The sequence below is a fragment of the Misgurnus anguillicaudatus genome, chromosome 20, assembly GCF_027580225.2.
Source record: "Misgurnus anguillicaudatus chromosome 20, ASM2758022v2, whole genome shotgun sequence".
In the NCBI taxonomy this organism is placed as follows: Eukaryota; Metazoa; Chordata; class Actinopteri; order Cypriniformes; family Cobitidae; genus Misgurnus; species Misgurnus anguillicaudatus.
In genome coordinates, this window is record NC_073356.2 from 13,679,611 (window position 1) to 13,704,005 (window position 24,395).

At 39.9% G+C, this 24,395-nt stretch overlaps 1 protein-coding gene and 1 pseudogene across 1 annotated transcript in view; one reads left to right on the top strand and one right to left on the bottom strand.

Moving 5' to 3' along the window:
- The window catches only part of jarid2b (jumonji and AT-rich interaction domain containing 2b), a 149,929-nt gene that overhangs the window by 108,434 nt on the left and 17,100 nt on the right, over positions 1-24,395 (bottom strand). The window lies entirely within an intron of this gene.
- LOC141351636 (5S ribosomal RNA) lies at positions 7,760-7,876 on the top strand (annotated as a pseudogene).

A 24,395-nucleotide genomic window follows, 5' to 3' on the forward strand; every position in this document is an offset into this window, starting at 1 on the left:
CTAACAGTTTGAGTTTGCTTTAACAATTAAAGTCACTATTTGAAATACTATATAATTTATGCACACGTATCTTTTATTTTGCGCACAACAAACAACCAAAAAGATAGTCATCAAACAAAGAGTATTTTTCCTGAAGAAAAGCCTCACCAAATGATGGCTATGTCCGAAATAGCCCCCTATACCCTCATTCATGATTGCCGACATTAGTCCACTAATATAGTTCACTCAAAAGAGTGATTGAAAAAGATTCGAACACTTAAGCTCGCTGGAAGCACTGCAGTGCGGGCACCATTTTTCGTCAAGGAACAAGCATTTATTATTACTCAATATTGCGGTGCATCGTGGGTTTGCATGAGTAATGTTTTAGTAATGTCCACTTTGATTTTAAACACAACTAAAAATGGATGTTCCCTCAAATAGTGCATTATTTAAGGGTATAGGGCGTTATTTTAAACACAGCCAATATCAGTTTCCAAACATGCAACAAAACGGGTCAGCGAACACAAAAGAGAAAGAGTCAACAATGACCAGAATGTGTCGGACCTTATCTTTCACTTCGATTTTATTCCTTGTTTCTCTTTTTCCTTCCTCAAGGGTGTAAAAAGAGACGTTTCCCGTGTCACCCAAGCTCAGACGACCTTTGACCCTTCTTATCGCAGGCCGAGCACTGAGTGATGATACGTGTCTGAGTTTAAATATTCCACATTTAAACACTTGTGTGTGTGTGTGTGTGTGTGTGTGTGTGTGTGGGGGGGGGGGGGTTAAATGATCTAGTTTTAAAGTAATTAAAGCATTGCACTGTATCCGGACCGGCCACTCCATAACTTATCCGATTCACCTCAGGGAGAAGCAAATCAATTAACAGTCTCTTATACCTTTAAACACCTTAAAATGATATAAACTTGATGAAATCAAATTGTGCATTATGTCTACTTTTTTAAGCAATCATGCTTATAATGTTTATATGGCAGATGACAAAACGGTCAAACCCCAAGCATCAAGTTGTGTCTGTGGATCGCTTTCTGCAAGTCTTTCTTTCTGTCTGGTTGGCAGCAGGGCAGAGCCAGCGGTACATAATCAGTTCCAGAGTTTAAAAGGAAAACAAGACCCTTCAGTATCTGTACTGGCATTCTGTCACAAGTCCAGCTCTCCTCTGAGTCTTGCACCTCTTGAGCCAATGCGACTGTTTATTTGGTCCGCTTTAACATACAACTTTAGATTATTACAATGACTTCTTAAAGAACCTTTAAAATGGACAAGGCCTTTAGGGATGACAAATTTGTGAAGTTGAAACGATTAAGGAGTTCAGATGCAAAAGTTGCTAAACGCCTCCTTTGTCAAAACATACTGACCAAATACTCTCAGAACTATTATTTAATTTGTTCGCTTTAAATCCACTCAATCCCAGACATACCACTTTGTTGGCAGAATCTACTAAACGCCATATTAATTTTTAAGCAAAGTCCTCTAATGGAAGATAAATATGATTAACAATTTGGTGCCCAAAACATCAGTGGACCACATTTAATCTTGTGTCTGTTGTGACTTGGATTATCCAAATGTGGCAGTGACTTGGATCACAGCGCCCTGTAATGTGTGGTCAGTTTCTTCATTTTTACATTCTGAGTTTAATCATGTTTATGGCGGAGGTTCCCTTTTTAAAGACGGTTACATGAGTACTTACACGAGTAAGTATGGTGGCACAAAATAAAACGTGGTAATTTTTTAAGCACTCAGTTTACAGCACTTCGACCTCGGGCGCAGTAATATTGACGGAAGTTTGTGCGAGAGGGGGAGTAGTCAGGAGTGATGTTACTGCACGCCAAGGTCGAAGTGCTGCAAACTAAGTGCTCTTCCGCCATACAATATAGTACTCAGTTTTTATCCGCATTAAAAAATCTTACTTACTGGTATAACTACTCATGTAACAGTCTTTAAACAGGGAAAATATGGAAGTGTTTGGTGGCACCTAAATTCATCCCTTTTTGGATCCTAAGGAATGAATGGGACTAGGCTAAATGCTAACGCATTCACGACACACTGTACAAAGATTAAGTGCACACATTGAAAACAGATAGGTATGTATTCATTTGTCTAAGTTGATGGAAGAACATAGTAAAATATTGAAAAACGGTGGTGTTTTCCTTTAACTTCTCAATTCCATTCCCAATAGGAGTTGCATGACTTATACAAAAACATTAAATACAATTGTATTCAACTAAAAACAAACTTTAGAGACCACAAGACATCAATAACAGCCGAAATGGTCTACAAGCACAGAGATTGTCACTTGACCTTTCCTCTTTAGAAATAAGTCTGCCAGGGTAAGAATGCACACTTGTATAGACCAGACCAAACCAGAGCCTGCAGAGCAGGCAGAACTTCAAAGCAGCAAACCGCGTGTGTTTGGGCAGCTGCGGATTCTTCGGCTTAAACTTCAAACCAGCGGAAAAAAGATCCTGCCAAACTCCAACAGCAGGATCTCAAAAGAACACCATACCTGCCAAACACAAGAAACAGGTGACTAAAAAGAAAATACAACCATGACCTGCACTGTCTCAGGTGTCGACTTGAAGTTTAATATTTGTTATCAGAAGTGATCTAATCTCGACTACAGCGTTTATACAGGTTCAGCTGGAGTTATGAAACCATCATATGGGCTCACAGTAGCAGCACACAGTGTGTCAATACTAAATAGACCAGCATCATTACTTAACAACCTGCCAAACCAGTCCACATACAGGCTCAATGCCAAGGTAAACTGGGAAAGGAGTGGAGTTTTGACCACGTGTGCCTATGAAATATATGGCAATGTAATACATGTACATGTCAAAATTAAAACGTACAGTACAGTTCATTTGTAGTGTTCCTGTGTGTCTTGAGACAACACAATGGCACTGATATACGTTAAGATATGTCAGTGCAAGATGTTTTTAAATTAAGGCAGCTCAAACATGCATTTTAAGGGGGCCGCACACCGGACGAGAAGTGCCGCATTGCGTCTAGGACAACTCGGAGGTATCGTACCCCGAAAGTGCACATTAAATATCGCGAGCTTAGTCAGATAGCATCTACTTCAAATGCAAAATATACGTTAGCAGCCAATGTTAATCGCTAACGATTTGGGACAAATATGATGATATTTAAAGGAATAGTCTACCCTTTTGCCATATTAAACTATGTTATTACCTCAACCTAGACGAATGAATACACCCCTATCTTTTTTCAACGAGTGCACTGTACAGCGTGTTGTGAATGTGTTAGCATTTAGCCTAGCCCCATTCATTCCTATGGTCCTTTGGTAAAAAAAAGTTTTATTTTGTGGCACCATACTTACTGGTATAACTCCTCATGTAACAGTCTTTAAATAGGGAAAACATGGAAGTGTTTGGTGGCTTCCCTGTTTGGTACCATAGGAATGAATGGGTCTAGGCTAAATGCTAACATATTCATGACGCACTGTACGGTGCACACATTGAAAAAAGATAGATATGTATTAATTCATCTAAGTTAAGGTAATAACATAGTTTAATACGGAAAAAGGGTAGACTATTCCTTTAATGTTAAACTATGTGAGTGGCGCTCTATGGCATGACAGGGATTTGAGCAGTGTCCAGAGTCACAGCGGACAGCCGCAGTCAGCTGCCGCCGGTGTTCGTACATTTATAAAAAATATTGTGTTCTGTTTTTAGATTCATGGCACAATACGACACTGCGCTTCTCGTCCAGTGTGCGACCCCCCCCTCTGGTAGCATTTGTCCGGAAATCAGCCCCTTAAACCTGCCATCAACTGTAGCGTAATTTTTGTTTCTTAAACTCAAATTGCACTAAAATCCCTTTTCTAGGATTTTAGGCTACTGCGGATATATTGGGAAGCACCTCACAAGACTCTGTAGAGAGCTCCTCCCCCAGAGCATTGTCAGTCTTTATCGATTGGTTCTTTTAGCTGGAAGGCGGGTCTTCCGCCGCCAAATGCCATATTGAACATTACATTGTCCCCTATTCTTACTGTGCGTTCACAACGCCGGCAGCGAAAGCTTCAAAGTGGCAGGAAGTCATGCATTTTCGATGGGAGCTGCCGGTGGCGAGCTCTGGTGAGCAGCGGCGCGGGGCGTCTTGGACGGTGTGAGCGTCAAGGAGAGTTTAAATCAGCTCAATTTTATGGTAATGAGCTATGACATTTTCTGTGTTCTCCCCTACATTTACTCATGTAAAGCTGCTTTGCAACAATTAACAATTGTGAAAAGCTCTATATAAATAAAATTGAATTGAATGACGCAGTTTAGCGGCAACCAATGAGAAGGCGGAAACTAATGGAAGTCCTCCGCTGCTTGCCATATGAGACGATTCCAGAGAATGCATTTATTCTTAACTACAGATCCGGGGATGTTGTTGCCAATCATCCCTTCAAATAGGGTTGATTCATGATGCAGTCTCCCCTCGTCTTTAGAGAGTTCAGCTTAGCCACTAGTCAGACCATTAAACAAACAGAGACCGGAACTTAAGTTAATATGCGTCTGATGTCTATACATAAAATTTAATACGCTGTCTGAAGCAAGTCTACATTTACAATAATTTAATCATGAATACTAACATTTATGTATGTTTGAGTATAGACGGTTTCATCGGACGCACATGATGCAGATTTACTTCCGGTTTTATTTTTTTAATGGTCTGACCAGTTGCTAAACTGATCTCTTGAACAATTACCTCGTCGAAAATAACAAATGTTTTGGTTTCCTAGGTAATCTATGTGTTGTTTTTTGGCTTGTTATATAAATAAACTAAGTTTAAAGAACTTTGTTGTTATTTATTCTTAGCGGATTTTACCAGAAGTTACGTGCGGACCGCGACAGCCGCTTGCTTATGTTGTTACTGCTGAAACCGTCTATAATTTGAAGATGTGACGATGTAAAGCAGGAGGAGAATTTATGTACGCGTCAGGTCTAGTCGATAAAACACCTCCGCATAGGATACAGTTGTGTATCCCCGCTTAAATGAGACAATGTAAATTTAGATTTTTATAATCTTATCAAGTTACTGGTTAAGATTTAAATAACATTTATGTCCACATCATTTCACTTGGATTACATGCAAGATTCTTGCTCTTCAGATCATTTGACTGTGTCAACAGGATAATCCCCTGGCATTACAAAATCATCATCGAAACACACGTAGGCATACATTCACGATACATTATCTAACTGTATTATCACTCAAACTGGCCCAACCAGTATTGCTTATTTCCGAAGTAGTAAAGCTGTCCCTCATCGTTACAAGTCTGTGCGTCACTGTAAACCGCAAACAAATCTGTCAGCTGAATGGAAAGTTTGATTAAGGTTGGCTAGGAATATGTTGTTTGTCCTATAGCCTAATTAGCAGAGCATTGTGTTAGCAGCACAAAAGGGTCACAGGTTTGATACCCAGGGAACATACATACTGATGAAACAATGTATAGATTGAATGCACTGTACTGCAGATGGATTAAAGCATCTGCCAAATGCTAAAATGTTAAGATGTAGGCCACAGCAGCCTTTTATGAAGTTCTACAATCTACTTCAGAAATAAAGAAGCTGGCAAATTCATAACTCTTTCTAGAAAAAAAAATCAAGAATGACAAACTAGGCTATATGTAGACCCACTCATAAAGTCATGACAAATATAGAAATGGCAAAAATGGCTCATGTTCAATATCTCTTGAAATGCAAGACAGAGTCATGCTGGTAACTTAAAGAAAGATTAGCGGTTATGACAGCCGGTGGTACGATTGGACACCAGAGGAGAAAACACTGCCATCCACAAATGTTTTTTGCACATTCCTAGCTCTTTTTATTATTTTATTTCACACATGGAGGCACATAAATGTCTCACAGGCCTTTTTCAGTGCATGGACTTTAACCTCAATGACCTTTCTCCACTTCAAAAAAGACATAAATCCTTTCCATATGCAGGACAGAAATATCTCTGCGAGTAAATGATAGACCACTACTAGCGTTTAACCAGTCCGTAACACTTCTGGTTAACCGCGGTCGAACGGTGTCTAACCATAAACAATCACTAACAAGCCATGCAATAACATTTACGCTAATGTTTTTGTGCATGTACAAGCTCCTCCCCTTCCCACAATGCTCCAGACATCCCACGAGGGTCACATGGGACACTTGACTCCCAGATTTCCAGTCCACAATTAAGGCGCAATAATGTGGCCGGCGCCTGCATGAACCGAAGTCTCTCTCTCTCTCTCTCTCGCCAGTCTTTACACAGTGCTGTTATGCTGATGGTGCATTGGGGTAAAGGGAGGGTGGTATAGAAAAACAGCCATCCATTCAGCCTAGCCAAAAGACAAGGTCTAATGAGTTTACAGAGACCAGGAGAAACACACATAACTCAGCACAGGCATCTCCTCTGAACAAGAAGTGGCAGACAGTGATGGAGGCTGGAAGCATAGTGACGATTTCAGGAGAAAAGCAGCCTACTGCCTTTTCTGACACGGCACATTTTAGTCCCACATGGTCTTGGTGCAATGACAGAGGCAGTAAAATCAGAAACAGAAGAAAAACAAATAGTAAGAGGAGGTTATTTATTTGCTCAAATGGAGAAACTGTTACATTCTTGGCTTTTGTGGCACAGACAAATGCTTGAACTTTTGAGGTCGATCAAGCAGCACTCTCACTATAAAATCCCAGACAATGCCAATATATCTCTTATTCCCAAAACGCTACACTCTACCCTTCCAAATCCGGTGCATATGGAGTCATAAATTCATTTTGTACTGCTGAAAACCATCTGAAGTATTAAACATAACATTTATGACAGACAGACAGACTTCAAGCAGAGAGAAGGTACAGAAACAGAGATCTGCATTCAAACCATCACATACACACACATATACACACACACACAGTCTCTGCACTCTCACCTAATTTAGCCAGAGGATGACAGCACATCAGTCTGCACGGCTGAAAAAAGAGAGAGCGAGGGAGCGACGAAGAAAAAGAGACGGAAAGAGAAAAGAGAGAGGCAACAGCAGGTCAAGAGAATGGCACAGGTCCTGGCAATGACACTACGATATGATGGAAGAGGAAATTGAGAGCAGACATTGAAGAGCATAGAGAGAGAGGGAAAGAAAGAGAGAGAGCAAATGAGAGAGAGAGAGAGAGAAAACAAGTGCTACAGTGGAGACGACAAGAAAAAAAAACAAGAAAATACAGTGAGAGAAGGTCAAACTAGAACACATCCTCCCAGAGTACACAGACTCACTGTGGCCCAATCACAGCCTCTTAAAATAGCCGCAGTTATTTCAGAGAAAGAGTCTGGTAACCTTTTACCCACAAAATCACTCCTTCACACTTACATTATAAACAAGCCTTTCAAATTACAAGCATTTACATACGGTAATGGAGAAGTGCCTCTACTGCCTGGCCTAGCTGGGCACAGCTGATCAATGGTGCGGATATGCAAACAAGATTAAAGTCCGTCCCTTAAGCCCAAAGGTCAAGGCGAATAATCGTCCATTGATTATTCTTCATATCCTGGCTGGGCCGATGGCGACAGTGCTAATGTCAGCTGATTAAGGTGCGGGGACATGTTTTGCCCCGCGCCACTCGATAAGCAATCGGCATGAATCAACAACCGTTGCTCGCACCTCGCGCAGATCTACACGCACTCAACTTCAGTTGCAAGAGAGTGAACAAGCATACTAGATTATAGAGTAAGAATTTGATACAAAAAAAATGAGTGATGGAAAGTAAAAATAAATGCCAGCAGCCATATCACCCTGTAGCCCAAGACAGCTTGCACACTAAAGCTAAGTAGGGTTGAGCCTGGTCAGTACTTGGATGGGAGACCTTCTGGGAAAACCAGGTTGCTGCTGGTTGAGATGTAAGTGAGACCAGCAGGGGGTGCTCACCCTGTGGCCTGTGTGGGTCTTAACACCGCAGTATAGTGATGGGGACACTAAACTGTCAAAAAGCACCGTCTTTCGGATGAGACGTTAAACCGAGGTTCTGACTCTCTGTGGTCATTAAAAATCCCAGGATGTCATTCGATAAAGAGAATGGGTGTCCCCCGGCATCCTGGCTAAACTTGCCCATTGGCCTACTAATCATCCCCCATTTACAAAAAATGTCTGCCGTCGCATCATCCTGGTGGATGCTGCACATTGGTGGTGGTTGAGGAGATTCCCCCATTCATATGTAAAGCGCTTTGAGTGCTGCAGAAAAGCGCTATATAAATATAACAAATTATTATTATTAAATGCATTACACGCCAAGTGACAGTCTTTTATAATGAGTCCTCTAATTACTATAAATCACACAAAAGTCACGAATTTAAAAAAAACTGCTGACACATAACGGTTCATTTTCTTACACTTAACACGTTAACAAAATAGCTTAAGAAAAGAAATTAACTCATGTTTTAATATAAACTCATGTTTTCAAAGGGAGGTTATTGATGGAAGTTAATTCAAACAAGATTCAAGATTGAAATTTGGAATTTTGATTTTGTTCATTCAAGAAATATGGCATAGAAGGGCAAACGATCAAATAAATTAGAAAACAATAAAATATAAATGAATTTAAAATAAATGGCAAACATTAATAATAAGAATGCATAATAACAAGTCAATAAAACGGCACACAAGGTAAACAATAAGGGCGCTCTCGTGCAGAAACTCAATATGCGCAGCAGAAGTACATGACACATGCAGCTCCAGCATATTTCGCTGTTTCTCAATTCCAAGAACGCAAAGAACGGACTTGCGTTCTCGCGAAGACTGGTCTTGCCAGGCGATCTTGGAAGAATGAACTCAGAAGGTTGCGACTTGCGAGAACACAGAATGCACTTGTGAGAATTGAGATGTGTCCGATCTTCCTGTTGGTCACCTGAACTCCCCAGATTTCAACGCGCAAGTCTGCACTCGATGCATCCTCAATATCAAGAACACATCTGGGTACTGTCATGCGTCCTCTGTACTTGTGTTCTTGAGAATTGGAATTTAACTTTGACAGTTAATGATGACATAGAGCAAGAACACAAGGACGCAAGATCGCTGAAGAACGCATATTGAAAAACACACAAGAGCCAATGAGATTCTACATATTGTTGTGACGCCATATACAATATGTATGCACAATACATAATACGATATGTATGTCTCTGTGGATAACACATTGTTCCACTTCAGAAGACATGCATTACCCAATGGAGTCATTTGGAGTCAAGAGCCATGTTGACCCCCATAAAAAAAGACAAAATGATGACACATTAATACAAAATATTTTGGTTGTGTTTAACTAAAGAAATTAAGAATATACATCTGGGATGGCATAAGGCTGAGAAAGAAATGTTCATATTTGGGGAAAATATTCCAATAACCCCAAACCCACAAATACAAGGCACAACGGATATAAACATAACCCCTTAACCTGACGCAGACAAATATTGTCAGTTTGTTGTCAAAGTTTTATAAAACCTTTGCCAGTGAACATCTTCCCAACACAAACCTGCTGTAACTCAATCCGCCCCACTAATCATCCAGAAATCTTGCAGAAGCAGAACCCATTGAAAATGTACGGCCACAATGCTATTAAGATGAAACGAAAGCATGTAATTATGTTTTGTGCTTCTGTTTGGAAGCATCTGCTTTGATTACACTCGAATATACAGGAGGGGTGTGTACCCGATGACACAAACAAACACAAACACACTTTTTCGCAACGCTGCCTGCCATGAGTCTGCCAGTACGTGTGTGTGTGCGTGCACATGGGTGAGAAAGAGAGACGGAGATCTCTTGCAGACAAGCCGATACAGGCAGTGCTGTGTTCTTGATGCTTGGCCAGGAGAAATGAGGCACACACACACACACACGTCTTATAGTTTCACCATTATGAGACTAAAAAGATACTATCGACCTCTTCCTCTCCCCCTGACCTACATTACACAAACACATTGCCAGTGTCTTTCATATACACACGCATATATACCCATGACCCACTAAGCGTCACTTCAAAAACTGCCAATCAAACTTAAAATATTAACCACTTCCTTTGTGTCACACAGTAAGTGTGCTGGGCTAAAAGTGTGCCAAATGATGCCAACAACTCAATTTCGCCCACGAGTGGCTGCCGTAAGGACCGTAAAACTGATCTCAGAGCAGCCCAAGACTTACCGAGCTCTGAACTCAACCAATACCACACAATGCCTCCGAATCAGTCCTTTGAGAAAATATCTGGCTCCACCACTAAAAGGCAGATGCTCTGGAAGCAGCAATCCACTGAGTGTCTAATGGAGGGAGAAATGTCCTTTGAGAGGAGCAAGTGCTGGCCTAATGCATTACAACCATTTGCACTCATAAGCTATACAAGTACAATGCTTCTGTGCCTTTGTACTTAAAAGAATTCATTGTACAGTAATGAGAAATACAAAAGGATCAGAATGTGTATTTGCAATACAAATGCATTTGCGTACCTGTCAAATTCCATTAGCTTCAAGTCACTCCAGTTTATTATGATTTTAGAGTGAAAAACATTGCTGATAAATATCTACATTCAGCTATAAATCTGTTTCAGCTCCTCATGACAACTGTTAATGTGCTGAGTGTCTGTTTAGTGTTTTAAACAGACATGTTTGAAACCGTTTCATGATGTCCTTCAGCTCAAGTGACTATAAGAAGAGTGTTGTGCAACCAGTTCAACCGTTGTTGCAGGACGACAGTAATCATAGTTCAACTATTCTTTATTCAGCTATAAGATCTCAAATGGTCTTTTATGTCAGTGACCTCTCATCTCCAGAAGTCTGATAGAAAGACAACAGGTGAGGTTTGAAGGCTGGTTAACCACACATACAAAAATAATGAAAAACTCGTAACACTTGACAGTTCCCGCCACTCCCGGCACGTTGTGGTCTTCAGCTGGGCCTTAACAGAATGGGTCAGGATAGAAGTAAGATAAATCAAACAGAATGAGGAACAACAAGGAAGCAGAACATGGATGAATGAAGAAGAATGAGGGAAAACAGGGAATAACCTCGGGAATATTAAGGAAAACAAGGAAGAACAGAGTAGATCTGTTCAAAATTAAGGTAAACATGGAAGAACAAATAAAGAACACTGTGGAATAACTGGGGGAAAATTAAAGAGAAGGAAGAACAGGGAATAGCACAAAAAATAAAGGGGAACAATGGGAGAAAGCATAGGAAAAATTAGGAAGACACAAAAATGAAGGACAGTTGGGAGACTCAAGCAGAACACTTAGCCTAGGGGTAGGCAAGTCCAGTCCTAGAGAGCCGCAGACTTGCAGAGTTTACCTCCAACCCCAGTAAAAACACCCGAACAAGCTAAGTAATGTCTTCAAGATTATTAAGCCTTTATGGAGGTGAGATTGTTTCAGGGTTGGAGCTTAACTCTGCAGGACTGCGGTTCTCTGAACTGAACTCGCCTACCCCCTATAGTGGTCACGATATTACTTATTGGGTAGTGCCAAAGTAAAAAGAACTGAATCTGCTTTGTCATGGAGGTAGTGTCCTGGACAAGCCCCTGTCCACAGTCACAATGGGTGAAGATGGACAGGATGCACTTTCTAAATTACAACCGAACTCAAACATTTTCTGTTTGCTTCTCACTCAACCTGAGCCCACTGGTTAGCCCGAACTGCATCAATACGGTTTAAAGTTGGCACAGTAAAAGCGTACTGTGGGGGCTTATATATGTATTCACTCATCACAGGGGGCTTTTCTTTCTCGGGTAGGTAAATAAATCACTGTGATTTAGTGGAACGTTGTCTCCAAGTGGCTGTGGGTGACTTCACATTGGTCGCTCAATAAAGGTTGGTTATGATCAGTACGGTGTAAGCATGACACATTCCGTCATTCGAGTGTCGCCAGGCCTTTGTGGCCAATTAGTCCACTGGCTGACTAAGATCCTCTTCAAGTGGGGTGGACCATCTGGGTGGGCAAATTTATGAAGCTTGGACAAACACGAGGAGCTCCACTACAACCTGGGACCAAGCCACCCTGGGACAGCGTATGGGAGGTCTTTCAAGTTGTTTATAAAAAGGAAGTCTGGACAAAGCAACTGGAGACACAAGCAGTAATGAAGTCATAGCCTCAAAACCGAAACCACATCACATAGCTCATTTCTGTGCCACTAATGAGTCATAAGTAAGGTTGACATGAAAGTAACATATTTTGGGATGAGTCACGGGACAGTAGCGAGAGTTTGAGTCCGATTGCTCAGTAAACATCCTCCACTTTGTGAAGTCAAAGAGCAGTAAATGACACAAAAAAAATATGACATCTGGAAGGACTAACAATTTCCAGTTTTTGCAAATGAGCAAAGCACTTTGTCTGAGAGAGGTTGAATAATTGAGAATGAAAGGAAAGTCGGAAATGACTAAAATAACTGCTAAAAGGAACAATGCATCTGACTCAAAGACACCGACTTACTATTCTACCTCATAATCAAATCCCAAGGCTTTGAGCGCACACAACAGTACAGTCATGTCCTAGTCAAGCAAATCAAATCTATCTGAAAATATAGCTTCGGCCTAAATGGTCTGCAAGTCCAATTTGTGCCATTAGTCATTTTAAGGTTCACATAAAGGTGTTAACAAGCACTACCTATGAGGTCACTATTTGCCCTTGATGCACCCTTTTTGTGGCACCTGCACTGGTGTGGACTTTACACTGGACAACTACCCAAAAGTCTAACCCATATTATACCATACTGTTGTGTATTGTACTGGGTATACTTCACTTTTTTACATACGCAAGGGTCAGTATAGAGTGCGCATGACGTCATCAGAATAGTACACGCATATACTGCACATCAAAGATTGGTGGTCAGAGCCATATTGATGTACTGTAAAAACGTTCATTTCTTATGTCTGTTATGTTATACATCTCTGTTATATGTATTGTAACATTGTGCACAAAACAACAGGAATACATCCTTAATATCAGACTTTAAAAGGCTTTTAATGTCTGTCAAGTGAAGTAGTTTGTTTTCTTTACTCAGCTAAAAATAAGCCATGTGCCACTAAGGGAACTCCAGGAAACGATGTTAAAAATCATTCATGAGGTCACAAGTAAAGTTGTGCGGAATTCTTGAGGTTGAGCCGGCACACTCTGAATTCTCATTCCAGACATTCCTGCAGCCTTTGAACTAGCGTCAAACACTGAATAGAGAAAAGGAATGCAGGGCAACCCAAATTTAACACATTCACCGCAACATACGCTGACACAGTGACGCTGGAGGTGTGATGAGATTCAGTTAAGGAAATAGCGCCATCGCTGTAGTGTCTTAACTAATTGGATTATTTTCCCACAAGCTCTTTTGTTACCCTCTCTCTCTCTCTCTCTCTCTCTCTCTCTCTCTCTCTCTCACCCCCGCACATGTATCAGTACCAGACAGTCTTCTGCGCTGTAGTAAACTGAGCACATGAGCTTTATTACCTACTGAATAAAGTAAAAGGAGCTGCGATCCATGCACTGCTGGTGAGAATAACCTCAAAAATTAGCAATGAATCAAAAATGACCCTTTAGTAACACGCTTCTTTGGTTTGAAAGTTCTTGTTGACCATGGTTGTTCACAGACAAGGGCTATCCTATTATATAATTGCTTCAAGCTCCAATTTCCACAATGTGATGGTATCAAGAATCGGCTTGTCTGACCCTGGACTGTATCACCGCTTTTTAATTCAACAAAAGAGAGGTTATCTATAGCAGAATCCAGGCCTATGGCTAGACCTGGCCACAACATCTGCTAAATTAAGAGCATTCATTGATCTCTGCCACTGTCTTACAGGAACCAGAGGACACAGTCCAGATGTCCAGATATGCTGGTCACCTGCTATGCTTGCAAACACACCCCTTAGACAAGTATTTATATATAGTACTATCTGACCTGCTCGCAAGTCTCTGAAACGTTTTTCCTTAAGATGTTCCTTGCTGATCAGGCACAACACGTGACTTAAAGCATAAGAAAATGCATCAGCACTTAATGAAAATAGGTTGTCACATTTGTTAACACGGAGTCCTGGAATGAGGAGACGGGCCGGCTTTCTCACCACAGACACTGCGCTATTCTGGAGGCCGAGCCATGGGAGGGACAAATCACACATATCAGCCAGCCTTCCCACCCAAATCTCTCCCTCCTCCAGTGACAGGAACTACTGACTTCTCTGTTGGGAACCAAGCCTACAGTGCTCCCATTGTAAGAGCCAGTCTCCCACACGTGATTGAGGGAAAACTCAACACAAATGCTCCCATTCTACAAGGACGTGGAAGGAAAAGAATGATGGGGATGTAGAGGGGATAGGAGGGGTAGACGGATGCGACGTCACCGCTGGTTGAACCTCTGAGCCCTGAGTGGGAGAGCTGGCCAAGGAGATTGTGGGAAACAAGAATGGCGTTAAAGCAGCAAGGGGAAGATAATCGACATCCTGTAAAGCAGATGGACTGGACAGCATCATCTCTGCTTAGCCTTGGAGCGAAAGATATTAAAAGGTTAACTCACCCCCATGTCGTCCAAAATGTTGATGTCTTTGTTCAGTCGAGAAGAAATTAAGTTAAGAAAAACATCCCAGGATTTTTCTCAATTTAATAGACTTTATTGGATTGCAACGATTTACAGTTCCAATGCAGTTTTAAATTGCAGTTTTAACACAAATGTCTCTAAACGATCCCAAACGAGGCATAAGGGTCTTATCTAGCGAAACAATCGTCATTTTTGTCAAGAAAAAAAGTACTTTTAAACCACAACTTCTCGTTTTAAACCAGCCGTGTGACTTGCCAGTTCTTAAGTAATACATAAGTACGTCGAAAGGTCACGCATGAAATATCCAAAACTACCGCCCCAGTGTTTACAAATGTAGAGAAAGAGGACCGTTACAACGTTGTTGTATGTGGAAAGATACTTATTCATGTTTTTGTGTCAGTTTATTGTTGAAAATGATCCGCAAATGTGCGTTTCACATTTGTGACGCTTCGATGTGCTTACCCATTACGTGAGGTCGCGCGTCACATGGCTGGTGCAAGACTAGACTAGTTGTGGTTTAAAAAGTGCATATTTTTCTTGCCAAAAATGATAATCATTTAGCTAGATAAGACCCTTATGCCCCGTTTGGTATCGTTTAGAGCCCTTTGAAGCTGCTTTGTCGAAACAGCAATTTTAAACTGCATTTAAACTGAGGTCCTATAAAGTCTATTAAATTAAGAAAAATCTTGGAATGTTTTCCTCAAAAAACTATTTTTTTTCTTGACTGAACAAAGAAAGACATCAACATTTTGAATGTCATCTTTTTTTTAAGAAAGTGGAGTAATCCTTTAACAGAAGATCAGGGAAGACTGTTGTTTGAGATAGAAACTAGCAGTAAATTGCTCAAATGGGACATCTGACTCAAAAAATAAAATACAAATAATAAAAGGTTAAAGCCCTTGGCATTTAAAACCAAAAGTTTACCCAACCTAAGTCGGAAACTGCATTACGCACCCGGAGATCCATTTAGATTCCCCCACCCCTGTGTGCATGGCTCTGAGAAATCAATGAAACTCCAGGAAGCGAGCTGATTAGATTCTGCGCTTCAGCTGCATGCATGAGCCTTTCATCATGTTTACTCCTACTCGCCTCTATCTAAACATGTGTAACTGCACTTTTTAATCAGCTAATACACAGCAGGCGGCAATGAAAGCTGCCACGAGAGGTTCTGAAACTTCCATAAGCCACTCACCATATACGCAAAAAGATATAAAACACTTAGTACAAAATGCGACAAGCTGCGTAACTTGACAGTTGGCATGGTACTGAGGATCTTGAAGCTGAAATTGTACGTCAGGGCTAATCAACTCTAGTCTTAAAGGGCCAGTGTCCTACAGAGTTCAGGTCTAACCCTAATGTAACACACCTGCCATTTTCAAATAATCCTGTAGACTTTGATTAGCTTCTTCAGGCAGGTTGGTTAAACTCTTCAGGACAGCAGCCCTCCAGGAACTGAGTCGACTTGCCCTGCATACGCTATGGAATACTGCATGCTGGCAGTTAACTCTTACACATGGTTAGAAACTCGAACTTAACCTCATAACTTCTTCATTAGAACACAGTCGATGGCCTAGTGGGAAGGTGTTTCGACATGCAGCATGCATTTGGTGATCTAAGTTTGATTCCCAGCTCAAGGTCTTTTTGCAGGTCTGGTTACTTTCTCTCCACCCTGTACTTGCTATACTTGTCCAGTAAAGGCACAAAATACTGAAAAATAAAGCCTGGTTTCACAGACAAGGCTTAGCTAAAGCAAAGACTAGGCCTTAGTTAAATTAAAATGTTTAAGCATCTTTAAAAAACATGCCTGAGAGAATCATTTTATAAGTGTGTATCATGAGACAAATAAAAAGTCTTTGATTTTAGGATCTGTCAGTGCAAGTTATTTTCAAATCAAACATGTATTAGTCTAGGACTAGGCTTAAAGGAATATTCCATTTTCTTAAAAGAAAAATCCAGATAATTTACTCACCACCATGTCATCCAAAATGTTGATGTCTTTCTTTGTTCAGTCGAGAAGAAATTATGTTTTTTGAGGAAAACATTGCAGGATTTTTCTCATTTTAATGGACTTTAATAGACACCAACAATTAATACTTAACTCAACACTTAACAGTTTTTTTCAACGGAGTTTCAAAGAACTATAAACAATCCCAAACGAGGCATAAGGGTCTCATCTAGCAAAACGACCGTCATTTTCGACAACAAAAACAACAAATATCCACCTCTATAGCACAACTTCTCGTTTAGATCCGGTCGTCATGCGCTAGCCTGACCCGACGCAATACGTCATCACGTCAATGGGTCACAGTAAAAAATGACAATCGTTTTGCTAGATAAGACCCTTATGCCTCGTTTGGGATGGTTTATAGTCCTTTGAAACTCCGCTGAAAAAACTGTTAAGTGTTGAGTTAAGTATTAATTGTTGGTGTCTATTAAAGTCCATTAAAATGAGAAAAATCCTGCAATGTTTTCCTCAAAAAACATAATTTCTTCTCGACTGAACAAAGAAAGACATCAACATTTTGGATGACATTGTGGTAAGTAAATTATCTGGATTTTTCTTTTAAGAAAATGGAATATTCCTTTAAGCCTTGTCTGTCAAACCAGGGGAAAACCTCATTTGTTTTGCTATGGTCAGGATAAACAAAATAGCAACGTGCACCTTAACATGACACTGATTTCTTTCAATGCATCACCTGTGACCTTGTCTATATTTACAGTCCCCACACTGCGAGTCAACCTGAAACCGATCTCAGAGCAGAAATCATATTCGACTTCCTCTAAAATGTCACAGGCCAGGGAAAACACAGAGGGAAACCCCATTTCATTAACATTTTTAGTTAAACACGGCCACCCTACAGTTCACACAGATTCGCAACGTGCAATACAAATCAATCCACAGACTCATTTTAACCAAGTCATTAGAAGCAGACATGATTAAAAACACAATCTTCTTTTTTCCAAGCACTATCGATTTCTGCATCTCTGTGAGGTGTAGGTAACTTAACACATCATTGGTTAAAACAATGAGGTGACAGCACAATAACATTTCAACAGAACCTGGAGAAAAGGTGGGAGTTCAATAGAGGTAAGTCAGCCAATCGCTGATGCTGAAAGGTACCGGGGCTGGATTCTGATTTAAATATCTAGGTTAAGCAAAGCTTTCGTTCCAGCGCAAGTGACTCAAGACACTTTCACTGAGAGGAAATGGTGATCAAATAGAAAAAAAACAGAAAAACAGAGGGAGGGGAAAACACAGCTTACAAAGTGAAGAATATTCAGCATGTGAAATCTCTTTTAAAATATAGCATTATAATGACGCAGATAAATCAACTTGATTTTAAAAGACAAGTTCAGTATTTTACACTTAAGCCTTGCTTTCAGATTGTTTATGATGAAATAGAACGGTTTTGACTTTTTTATTATGTCAAAGAAATTGTTCGTCTTTGTGCTCTTTCAATTAAAGGGGACATTTCACAAACATTTTAACATGTAAAATAAATCTTTGGTGACCCCGGGGTACACCATGTGAAGTTTTAGCCCAAAGTACCATATAGATAATTTATTATAAAATGTTAAAATTGCCACTTTGTAGGTGTGAGCAAAAATGTCCCTTTTAAATGCAAATGAGCTGATGAAATGCAAACACTGGTCACCATAATAGTGGTTTGTGAAATTGAAACTTGTCAGATGGTGCTGTCAATTATTTCTTCCTCTCTCTCTCTCTGGACTAAATGGCAGTGCGATGGTTGGACAGTGCAGATTAAGGGGCGGTATTATTATAATAAAATCCCATTTTGACACCACAAATACCCTATTTTTTCACATCCTTGCAGAGAATGGTTTACCAAAACTAATTTACTGGGTTGACCTTTTTCACATTTTCTAAGTTGATAGAAGGACTGGGGACCCAAATATAGCACTTAAAGATGGAAAAAGTCAGGTTTTCATGATATGCCCCCTTTAAAATAGTTTGCAAACCCAGTTTCATTACAAATTCAAGTCAAAGTGTTTAAAAAAATGGAATTAACATCTGAAAAACAAATGAAAATATGAAATACTTATACTTTTAAGGGCATCCATTTGACACATGCCCCAAGGATATCCACACGGCATGCAAGAAAACCCAAAAATAAACGAAAGCTGGACATGAGTGACAGGACAGATGAAAAGGGCAGGCGTACAATGATTGTACAAATGATCCCAATGATCATTTAGCAGATACAGTAACAATAAGAGCAATATGACCCAAGGACCTGTTATGTGTCTCTGAGAGCTTTTATAGCGCCTATTATCATTGCATGAAGAAAAGCGTTCGAACTGGAGACAATCTGACTGAATGAATTACGTTTATGGCCATTTAAAGAAATTTTCAACAATGCCAGATGGCTCATCACAGGCGCATAGTGCTGCCTGCCCAAAAAGACAAAGCAAGAAAGCAAAATCGTTTTTTAAGCTGCTACCAGTAAGACATGCAGTCAATTTTAAATCAAAAGAAGTGGCAGGAAATGCCAAGCTGGCCGTGGCATGTCAACAACATTTTGCGTCAAGGATTCTCTCAATATTTGTAAAATAAAAAAACAAAACATGCCGAAAAAGAGCTGGGTGGAAAAAAAGGCCTCAGGGTCAAAAAAAGTGTGCTTTTGGATTGTCACACTTACACAAAAAGACAGCGATTTTTGTTTTCCTTTTTTATTTGGAATAAAACACTTCCTGCATACTACTGCATATTTGTAAAAATAGTATGTGTAACATTTCAAACAACATCATACTTTTCCATTGTCACATGACTTTAGTGAGTTTACATGGACTGTTTTTATCGAGCTACTGCAGGTTTGCGATTGCTTAATCTCTTTGTTTAAGTATATCTCAACTCATTTCTCTGTTTCAAAACGGTCTAGGCGAATAACCAGTCCTTCCAGAAAAAACGCGGAGTTTTTTTGTGATTGTTGCGGGCAAAAATCCTTGATTTTGCGGCACGTTTTCTTAAAAAATGCGATGGAATATGCGGGATATTTATGCAATTTATGCGATGGAATTGCGGGAATTTGCGAAAATTGCGGAACTTGCAAAAGCTGCAATGATGTTCACGTCACTTCATAACGTTCCCATGGCAATAGAGGACACGGCTGCGCTTTTGAGAAGTAAATGCAACATTTTCAACTTTCTGCTAATATATATGTGACCTTTTGCTACGAAAATGCGGAGATTATGAAATCATGCAAGCCCCGCATATTTTGTGCGCGGAAATATGTAATTAATGCGGCGAAAGTGCGTCGTATTTGGAAAAATGCAGCCCCGCATAAATATGCGGACTTTGGCTGATTATGCAATATATCGCGCAATCGCGTTTTTCTGGAGGGACTGAAACATCTGTCTCACAGAAAATAAACAATAGCGAATTGTAGCTCAATTATAGCATTATGCAGGTCTATTACGTTAATATTGGAAAAGCTATTTCAAAAAGACCAAAAGTGTTTATATGGTATCATAAAGTTTTATTTAATTGAAAATTAACTTTTTAAAGTGTACTTAAATTTAATGTTTTACGTTTAATTCAGTTATAGTCTAAGAAATAAAAATCACTTTTATTTCTAATTCAATTTATGCATTTAGCCAACCTGATATAATGTAATAGTAGTACTAAATGTATTCGCGAATGCTCCATGTACTACTAACATTGCAGCATTGGTGTGCATGTGTGTGTTTCTGAAAGCATAAGCACCATGGCCAGGACAACCCCCCCCCCCCAAGTTCCCCATTACACCCAGGGATGTGCGGCGTACCCATCAAAAGCACTTTGTTCAGTCAACCAATCAGAAGCCATTGAAAGATGCCAAGCGACCGAAGGCTTGGCCAGGCAGCTACGAAGCTCCGCCCACCTCACCCCTCCAGCTCCCCAACAACAGCAGCATGCTGCTCTCTTTCACAGCCACTCATTTGCTCACTCGCATGCTCTCTGCTGCGCGAGTAGTTAACTCTTTCCCGGCACAGGTCGAGCATGAAGAGAGATGGCTTTCTCTTAACCACTCAGCGCTTTCGGTTTACGCACGAGGTCATCAGCTGCGAGTGCCAACAGAAATCCACTCGCACACTCGGTTACGTCTGAATACGAGCCTGGGGGACTCGTGAATGAATTGCCGCGAATGCACACAAGCTAACGCGACACATATGCTGGCACACGAGCCTTTGGCTAATGTGGGTGCAGCAGAAGGTCAATTTGGTTTATTTAGGAGGTAAACGATCTGAATTACTCGTAAAAAGTAACAGTACATCATGATAAAATATCAGTGGTACATAGTACTGAATCTATTTGATACCAACTTTTGTGTAATTGAGTTTGCAGGCTATGGTAAAATGTGATTGTGAATGGATAAATGCATTTTGTGCCTGTCTTGGCAAGGTATTCTTGAAAACAGATCAGCACATATCGGTCCAATGGATTAGGTTTGCAGTGTAAATGCACCTTCGCATTAATATTTAAATACGGGACTGTGTTAAAAGCATATTGGTTGCCTTTGATTATCGCTGCGGTATGAAAATTTGTGTATGATATTGTGTCATTTTATTGCTACTGATATTTCTGGTATTGTGACAATCCTCCCGTGCACGCATGTTGGGCAAAAAAGGGCAAAATATTACATTCATGATGTTGGACATGAGCCCATGTATCATTGTGCAGAAGTGTGGGTTTGGGTAGACTGATGGGCCTGTCATCGTGGCTGTTAACGCTTCAGGCTCTGTATTCTCCTTCCTCTATTTCTCTTTCTCATGGTGAGCGGCAACAAAGACGGCCCACCCTCCCCATACACGTACACACACCCTGTAAGCAGGGGAGATGAGTTAACAGTAGTCGAACAGGAAGACAGCCTACAGAGGCCATCTTAAAGCCAGACTTAACCATCCGCTTGTGCGTGTAGGCAAATTATAAGACATTGATCCTTGCATAACACCGTTTCCCTTTTTGTGCTTTTGTGTAATGCACACTCCTCCAGACACATTTTTCATTTTGTTCAGGAATTGTTTATGGCAAAGCAGTGCACTAGTGCTGCTCACATCAGCTTTTGATAGTTTTAGATTTCTCCGAACAAGACCTTTAAGTCCCGCTTGTGGAAGCCAAAACTACCATTTCAATTTTCCTGGTTAAAGCTAGAAGTATAGGCCAGATTTTACGCATATGTGAGGGTCCGTGTACAGTGCGCATGACGCAAATATCATTGTCAGAATAGTATACACAAAACTGTACGCACAACGCCAGATTTCTGTAATGAAGCATACGTCCCACGTGCAGAGATGCATTGCATTTTGTTGCAATGTGCATGCGTTGAATGTCATTGTACATGTATCAGTCAAATAAACTATACTTTGCAAGACTTTTCTTTGGGCTTAAGGGGATTTAAGGGATAGTTCACAACAAAGCAGATCTGGGGCACCATTGACTTCCACTGTAGAAAACAAATAATTACGTGGAAGTGAGTGGTGCCCCAGATCTGTTCGATTATTAACAGTTTTAAAAATAAGTTTTCATTTGTGTTCAGAGGAATATAATTAATATACATGTTTAAAAACAACTTGAGGGTGAGTAAATGGTGACAGAATATTCCTTTTTCAGTGAACTATCCCTTTAAAGAGAAAGTCGCCACTAAAAACTTCCTTGGGTGATTTTCACGAAATTAGACTTATGAGGTATCATGAAACATTTTGATTAAAAAAAAGTAAATGCAAAGTTAGAGTATCAAAATAAAAAGCATACAGTTACAAACATCTCTTCATGTACTATTTTGGACATGATTTCAAACTTCTTACAAACCAATTTAGTATTTTTTTCCACATTTAAGGGGAAAATTCTCGTTACCGCAACATGTCCATAACTGGATTTGGGTTCTTTATTATGGAAATATTTATAATTAAAAAATCTAAAAAATAAAAAGCTTCAGTGCATGTTATACTATAAACATTTACAATAAATAAACATGTGGTATTTGGTGATCATTGGTAAATGTAGAAAAAATAAAGAATATAAATGTGTCCAAAAAGTTTCTCATCCTCCGCAACAATTTTCAATCATTGTTTAAGCCCTCAATAAACTAACGTTTTTTAAAAAAATTGTTGGAAGGGACATAATTGACTGTGACACTCAAGATGGCTACCAGGTAAGCAGTTCTTATTTTTTCTCTCCAGATAAAAGTTAATATTTTGTTTGTCATAGTACCTTGACAACTTTTAAGTTCTCATTACCAAAACATGTGTTTGTAAATGCATATATTTAATGTAATATCATGTTGCGGTAATGATAATTTTTTATAATGAAAATCTAAAAAAAAATGTAAATAATTCTATAGGAAATATTTTTAAAATCCTCTAAAAATATGGTTGTAGTAAGTTCAGACCTTAATCTTATATGTGCAAAAAAATAAATGGGCTTCAAGGGCTTTTAAAAAAAATCTGATGCTGGACACCTTCTAAGTCTGGATTCCTTATGTCCAGTCTCTTGCCTGCGCTGAAGAAGTCTGTAATGTACAGTATTTAACTATTTGAAGACATGCAACAAAACTGATTTCACACCAGCTAACAAATTTTAGGTACTCTCCTAGCCCAGAATATGATCTGTCTGGGGAACAGATTCCTTGTTCAATACCCATGACGCCTGCAAAATGATAGCAGTTAATGCCCATAATGTTCAGCATGGACGATTAGTGCGTTAATGTGAATAATGTTTACGTTACTGAATGTCTCTTCACAACCAACGTTGACCTGACAGTTAATCCCAAACCATCTGCAATCGTGGAAACCACCGTATAAACCTTTAACTGCATACTTAACTGAAGAGCACTGACAATACAAAAACTGAAGAGAAAAAACCCAGAGACGGTTCAGAGGATGAAGTGCACATTATTTTCATTAACCAAAAAAAAAACCAAGCTAAGAGAAAATCCCAAAACTGAAGCAATTTGTCCGACGCGAAAATAAAAAAATATATAAAAGCAACCAGGCCCTGAAAGCGTGCCAGTGATCTCCCAAAAGAGTCAGTCAACTAAAACCTCAAAACCTCCCCACTCATATTTTTATATTTTCTTCTGCTGCAGGCCTCAATTTAGCTATTAGCAAGAAATACACTAAAGGAAAAGACCTCATAACTTCTCTTCGGCATGTTGCTTTAACATTATTGATATGGTCTATAGCCAAGCGAAAGCAATTGTTAACATAAGGAGGAAACAACTGTGTTTGAGGCTCATGATATGTCATTACCATGTACCTATTATTAACCAATGCCTAGATAAATACAGTTTTTATTCTACTGCACCTTTAAAACACGTCCACAATGTCACACGTTATGTACTGGCGCTGGAAAGGTCACGCTTGGTGTGGTAGGCTTAAGTACAGATCCAGTGTCAACCATCATACCCCAACAAATGTAATATTCATGTGCCCTCATAATCTTTAATCAAAAACGCTAATCTCCTCCCCTCCTTAAAAAACAACAACCTATCTTTACTTCCTGTCATGAAAAATAGGGTGTGGGCCAGGAAAAGATTGCAGCGATTAGCAATTAGCAACACGAGCGAACTTACAACGATCCGATTAGTTCACTTTGGAAGAAATCGAGTCCTGCCCTACCTTTTTCCTCATTTCAGAAGCCGTTTCACTCAGATATACATCACAGCAAGGAAAATAAGACAATAACTACTTCCGTTTCATGACGACTTTAAAGTGAACTATTATTTAACTAGGTAAAGGCTCCACTTTTTCCAGGAACTCTGATAATATGAACGCTTTGCACAAATTCGATTTGCTTTTTTCGAGCACTTTGTCAAGCATGAAAGATCGAGTCATTGCAACCATTGTGTCACCACACAGT